The sequence below is a fragment of the Neopsephotus bourkii genome, unplaced genomic scaffold (assembly GCF_033783945.1).
Source record: "Neopsephotus bourkii isolate Nb327-2 ecotype Australia unplaced genomic scaffold, CSIRO-AGI_Nbou_v1 NB_259, whole genome shotgun sequence".
Classification (NCBI taxonomy): Eukaryota; Metazoa; Chordata; class Aves; order Psittaciformes; family Psittacidae; genus Neopsephotus; species Neopsephotus bourkii.
This window is the reverse complement of record NW_026900768.1, coordinates 1660490-1667148: the sequence shown is the minus strand read 5'-3', so window position 1 is coordinate 1667148 and position 6659 is coordinate 1660490. Positions and strand designations below refer to the sequence as shown.

The following is a 6659-nucleotide window of genomic DNA, read 5'->3' as shown; positions in this document are numbered from 1 at the left end:
CACAGCTGGGGCCAATGGAGCTGCCACAGCACAGCAGTGACCGTGGCAGAGCAGAGAGGAGACAGAAATCTCAAGGGGCAAGAAATTTTACTAAGGCATCTTTAGCAGTATTAAACAGTCTGCTGGCTGTGAAGGAAGAGGTACCAAGCAGGATAGAGGGCAGGAACCATCTGCGATAGGAGTTGCACGAGTGCACAGCAGGAAGGGACACTGTGCGGGAGAGACTTGGAAATATTCGCAGTTCCCCTAACAAGAGATCCAGAGCCAAAACATGTGGCTGGGAATGCTCAGCTGAGAGGGGCTGACCATATAACATGAATCACAAGTTGTAGTGGCTGGCTGACTTGTGCTGCTAGGCTGATGGTGCATATCTGGCCACCTAAGCAGGAGACTTCAGGTCACAGCAGCACTGCCTTGGTTGTGCAGGGAAGCCAGGGCTCAGGGTGTGTCCTGAGTATATCCCCTTTGGAGAAGGGTTTAATTTAACATTTTATACAAAACATCCCTCACTCCAGTGAGAAATGCAGCTATTTCAGCTCTCTAAGGTGATCCTAATAGCAAATGTAAATGAGAAACAGACAGGGAGTGGGAATGAATGATGCTGGATTTTGCCTGGAGGCAACCGGGGGCAGCAGTGTTGTCTGATTTTGCACAAAGGCAGCGCGCTGTGTATCCTGCTGTCAAGAAGGGCTGGAGCAAGCAGCGTGGGTTTGAGCACCAGTGAGTCCGCTGCGGAGGGCTCTTTCCCACTGAGGCTCAGTGATACTTGTTAGAGTCACGGGGTTTTCTCAGCTGCTGAAATGAAGAATGGGGTATAGTGCTCAAGGCTGTTTGCTGAACAGTGCTCTTCCTCACAGGCAGGTCTGCAGAGAAAAGGGAAGGAAGTTAATTAGTAAAACTGGAAGGCATTTAGGGGAAAAGTATGTATTTGGAAAAATGTCCACACCAGCCTCTGTGGCGTAATGCAGGGGAAATCAGTGGATTTCTAAGAGAGTGTTTTTTGCGGAAGTGTACAAAATCTGCAGGGAAATTATGACATTAAGCAATGTTTACAACTGCAGAATGGTGTTTGATGCAAAAATGTTGTGTTGTACATTCGCGGTAGTCAATCCCCCCACACCCTACAACATGAGTGTTAGCCTTTTAATTCTGTAGTTGAAAGCAATTGAAAGAGTGTACGAAAAGTTTTCTTGTGTGAGTTATCTCTATTAAGCAGAAATAATCTTGATCACCAGCATTGGTTCAGACATTCAGCTCATGTAAATCAGCAGAACTCCTCTGGTGTCAGTAAAACAGCCTTGATTTACATTAGCAGGAGATCTGAGTGGCATATTGCTTTGAAAAATTGAGGTGTACATTCATTCATTGTTTCAAAGGTAGAGGCTTGATCTGCTCCACTGAGATACAGCCTTGCTGTGTCAGGCAGCTCCATCAAGGTCCTTGCAGACTCAGGAGGACCAGGGCTTGCTTACAGCATGTACTTTGCAGGATCAGCTCTTCAATGAATAGAAGGAAGTCCAGCACTTCCTGAGGAATGCCTCCTTACCCTAGCCCATCAAAAATGCACTTGTGATGGCAATTAATTGGTTCTGGGATACCCTCCAATGCAAATGGCCAGATCCAAAGCCCTCTATTTTGTTGGCTTCAAAAGGCACCAGCTCAGTCTCAAGGGTGTCAGTTTTGAGACTGGTGCTGGTGCTTTATATGCATCTAGGTCACATTTCATCTGTGACCAAACACGTGAGCTGTGATCCCGTGCTGATCTCGAAATGGGTGTAGGGCCACGTGGAGCCTTTTTTAACCCCACTGCTCCACTTTCAGAGAGTGGAGTGGGGCTACTCCAGTGTATGGAGGTGCTGATGCCTGTCTGCATTTGCTGGGCTGGACCCAGGCATTATAGTCCTGTTCCTATAGCACTGGTGGGTAGGTAAGACTGAACTGGTCTTACTGAGAGTGTTGCTCTAATTCAAATAAATATGTGGGGAAAAAAAAAGGAAAGAAAATACTAATGAGGAAACATGTACATCATAACACAAAAATGTAGCTGCATTTTAAATAAGAGGGCAACAAACAGCTGTTGTAGAGACTGCAGAAGGTGCCACGGGGTAAGAGAAGGGTTTGGTTTGGTGTTTATGCTGCATTAAACACCACTGAACTGGTGGTTCAATGTGGTGAGATGCAGAGTACTTCTGCCTAATGCTGAGCATTTTTCACTCAGATTGACTTAACTGGAGGAAACTGAGGGTGCTCCATGCCTTAGAAGGTGACTGTGAGCTCTGACATTTGAATCATATTAATAAAATAGTTTCCCTTGTTGGGGTATGCATTTCCCTTCCCCCTAAGTTTCAAATAATGCTACTACTTAAAGTAGGAACAAACATTTTACTTATGGCTAGAATGCATTTATTGGTAATTTTCACATAAATCAACTTATATGAAAATGTATTCATAATCCAAGCCTTCTCTATAGTGATAAAATGTTTCTGCTTCTGTGGTAGAAAATAGCTTATTATGCAAACAGCATTGCTAGTGTTACATTATGCATGGGAGTCACCTGGAGAACATCACAAAAGCTTCAACCAAAAGGAAAAAAAGAGGGTAGAAAATCGGGTGTTCCATTTACCGCACCACTTGCCTATTATAATTAGCTGTAAATGAGCTGATATCTGTACTTTGAAATGTATTTCATATATGCCTTGGTAACACTATACAAATAAGAAAAGCAGAACAGAATGGGAGAATATGAAACTCACCAAGGAATGGCCTTGCAAAATGTCACCCCAATTAAAAAGCAAAAGCCAGTTGCCATTTTCAAACTGGTTAGTTGTATTTGCTTTGAGAATACCTTGGTTATATTCATTTACTACTTGATTTAATTCAGAATTCTGCATGTTCCTGCTGGACTGTCACTATTATGAAAGACGCTGTTGGGAAGTTTGATTAAAGATCTGCTCAAGCTTAAAAACATATTGCCTCAGATTGTTTTGAAATAACAAAACCCGAATTAGTGCCAGTACAATCCTCTGAGGCCCAATGTCTCCTGTGACCTTTCTTATTGAGGGATAAAATGGTGGTTTGAAAGAAAAGTGGGAGGATGACTGCAAGATGGGAAAGTCCTCTGGACACAGTGGATTCTCACAGGTGTTCTTGTGGCACATCCTTTGGGAAGTTCTGGAGAGATATCACATGTCAGAGCAGGTCTTAGCCAAAGTGGGTTCACCCTTGGAGTTGTTTAAGATGGGGTCTCTGTGATTTTGGAGTCTGAGGACTGATATTTAGGTAGTTCTGAGTCTTTCACAAGACAGTTTTGGGAGTTTATGACTCCCCACACTAGCACTCTGTGTCACTGTCTTTTTGCCTACAATATTGTTACATCTCAAACCTTCATGGAAGGAATTCTTTAAGCTGCAGTCTTGCAAAAGCCAGATGTTCCCATTGTCTTCTGTATATCAGCTTGTAAAGAGTGAGCTCTTGACTTCTATGGTGTTCTTGGCTGTGTGTATAATCTAACAGAATAAGTAGTATTTCCCTGGATCACTTGGTTCTGTAAACATCTGGCTAAGCTGAAGCAATCTCTTTTATGATATATTAATTCAATCAGCATTTGTGGCAAATGCAGGACAAATATAATCAGGGCTTTACTGCCCCTCCCCATCTTTTAATCTTGCCAGTCATCCAAGAGAGGATGTTAGCCCAGAGAAAAACAAGATGATGTTGAAGTGAGAAAGGAGGTTGCTGTGAACCAAAATTGGTGCTTGATGTCACTAATCTAGGGCTGGCTGTCAACTCCCTTGCAGAATGTGGCAAGGGTATGGGACTGCCTGCAGCAGGTCTGTATCTATCAGATTGCCCAGTGTGAGGCTGCCTGAAACCTTGTGCAAACCTCTTGATGAATCAACAGTTTGCAATAGTGGTGTTCCCCAACAGACCATGGGGCTTGGACTGGGTCTGGCCAGGATGGACTATAACCTCAAATTCCTGCTTTTTCTAGCCCAGCCCAAAATTTGCTGTGTCTTTTCACGTCTCTGGCAAAAAGTTATACAATGCTTTATATCATGTTCTCCCCAGATCCTGAGCACTGAAGGGGCCCATCTGAGCTCACTGGTCACTAGGCATTTGCTGGCCCAGGAAAGTATGCTCTGACCTTGGAAGAGGGTATCTGGAATTGCCTCACTGTGCCTGGCTCTGCTGGGCTCCAGGGTTTAAAAAGTCAGTTCTGCCTCATGAGTTCTCACATCAGCATCAGCTGCTTTGCTTAAGCAAGAAGCTCTGTGGGTTTCAAGATGCAGTGAACTTTCAGCACACACCAGCTCAGACCAGCTGTTATGCAGCAGTGATATCTGCTGCTGATAGGTAAACTCAGGTACTGAATGAAATGGGTCTTAGGCTTTTTAGCCTACTGAATGACACAAGACAGGAGGAGAAGAAACAGCTGAGGAAAGTGTCCTAAGAAAGAGGCTGGAAGTTGAGAATGGCACATTGAAACTCCCTGAAAATATTCCAGACAACTGAGGATGGTTTAAATCTCACTTCACCATTCACAAGATATGGATGCTAGCAAACAAAAAGATAATCAGAAGGCAATTTTGTTTCTGGCAACACTTTGATCTGAGGCAGCCTATGTGCTTAATGGTTTTCATTTAGCTCTCTTTTGGAGACATCACTGAGAAGTGATGAAAAACATCACAGGAGAAAAACGTGTACATATACTCTATATGAAAAATACCTACTATATATACATACATATATACATGCAAGCGTATGTGTATATACCTATATATATCTAAATCTATATCTATATCTATACCTATATCTATGTATCTATATCTATATTTATATCTATGTCTAGCTAGAAATCCAAGACTCAAAAAAGAGAAACATAGTCTGTGACTCACATAAGGCAAACAAGACAATCCTAGGGTCCAAAATCTTTAGTAAGACACAAGATCATGACAAGGATCTGGGGCAAAATACTCCCAGGAGTGACTGTTTCAGAAGCCAGAATTAATCTGTGACAAAGAAAATAACATTTATGAAAGGTGGTAACTGAAGGTGCATTTTTTCTACATAAGGCAGCACTGGGCAATCCAGAATATTAGATGAAAAAGAGATATTTTTGCTAACAAAAATAGCATATAGAGATGCACTGAAAACCAGTGTGAGCAAAGATAACGACTGATATTCAGGAAGATATGCATAATTAAAATGGATTATGTTACTTTGCAAGAGTGCGTATGCTAGCAGTGTTCATAACATGGGCAAGAAGATGACAACAGCATCAATAGCTCAGAGCAATTCCTTCTTTGAACAATGGACACTGCTGCAGAAGTGGAATGTTAGCTTGAAATCAAATGGAACATTCATGAATTTTAAGTTGGACACAGGTAGACAAGCTGGTGTGGGGCCAGAAACACAGATATAATCATGGAGATAACAGCCACAGGCTGTAGGAAATGAGTTGGGGATGGTGGGGCTTTCAGTGAGAAGCAGCTTATCTCTACCAAGAGCATGTGTGAACTAAGTGCACAAGCAAATAACAAATTAAGAAAAAAGGATTTCCAGATGTGTCAAAGGTGGGAGTATTTCTTTGTAGCTTAAAAATATGTAATAAAAAAAAGTAGCTATTAAACTGAAAAAAACCTAAATTTATTTATTTTATAAGAATTTGAGGGGATCTTCCAGAAGGCAGGCAAGAAAGCTAGACTACCTCAGACTAAATCTGAATAAATGTATTTATCTCCCATTGTATGCCTCCAAGACAGGTTCTTTCTCCTCTTAAAATAGAAAGCAAAAGCACAGCTAGTGAAGTCATTCCTATTGAATCACAGAGTAAGTGAAGCATCTCTCCAAAGTGGATACAATTTCTGTGCATTGCACGGGAAAAGGGAACCTGTAGTTACTTATTGATATATCACCTAAAGATGTGAAAACTAAAGTTTGCTTGTCAGAGGATGACACGTTTGGAAACATGGACATTGTCAAAGATGCTCTCTGTGTGATGTGCTACTGCTGGCCAGGAAACTCCCTTAGTGAAAAAGTGCTCATCCCACGTCAGGTCTTCTCGAGGAATACCTGACTGCACTAGAACATTATATGTGCCCACAGGACCAAACTGTGTTCCTGTGGAAATTTCAGCAACACCCCCAATGTCCTGCACCCAGTTTTTCCCTTGCTTGGTTAAGAAATTTGTCTCCACTTTCCAGTTGTTTTGTCCTATCTTGTTTATGACTCTACCTATGTTACAGTACTGATGAGTTGATTTTTCTTTTTTTCTCTTTCTGGCTATTACTTAATGAATAGCCTAAAGAAAAGATATTTAATGATGGTATCCTTTGAAGCTCTGCTACTCTTTAAGCTTTGGGAAACCATGAATGCTCCTGGTTCATTCTGGGATCTGTGTTACAGACCTCTTCCAACTCCATGGTGCCCTTTTCTTCTCTGTCACAGGACAGAGTGTGCCTCTCCAAAGGTTATAGAGGAGTTTTAACTCAGCAGGTGAGTCCTTTTATTCTTTCATGAGCTCACCCCTGCTGATGGCTGGTGGGCTGGACTAGCTCACAGTGATAAATCTGCAGAAAAGTGATTGAGGAATATTAACTGAAAACTCACCCTGTCCCCAGATCAGCATTCCAAGTGCCCTGTCTGGCTTTACAAACGAA

At 42.1% G+C, this 6659-nt stretch overlaps 1 long non-coding RNA gene across 1 annotated transcript; it reads right to left on the bottom strand.

The window, feature by feature from the left end:
• Window positions 1-586: 586 nt before the first annotated feature.
• On the bottom strand, window positions 587-6372 carry LOC133208338 (uncharacterized). Its single transcript, XR_009724332.1, has 2 exons — window positions 6235-6372; window positions 587-863 (listed from the first exon to the last, which is right to left on the bottom strand). It is a non-coding gene; the product is annotated as an uncharacterized LOC133208338 (long non-coding RNA).
• Between the last annotated feature and the right edge of the window lie 287 nt (window positions 6373-6659).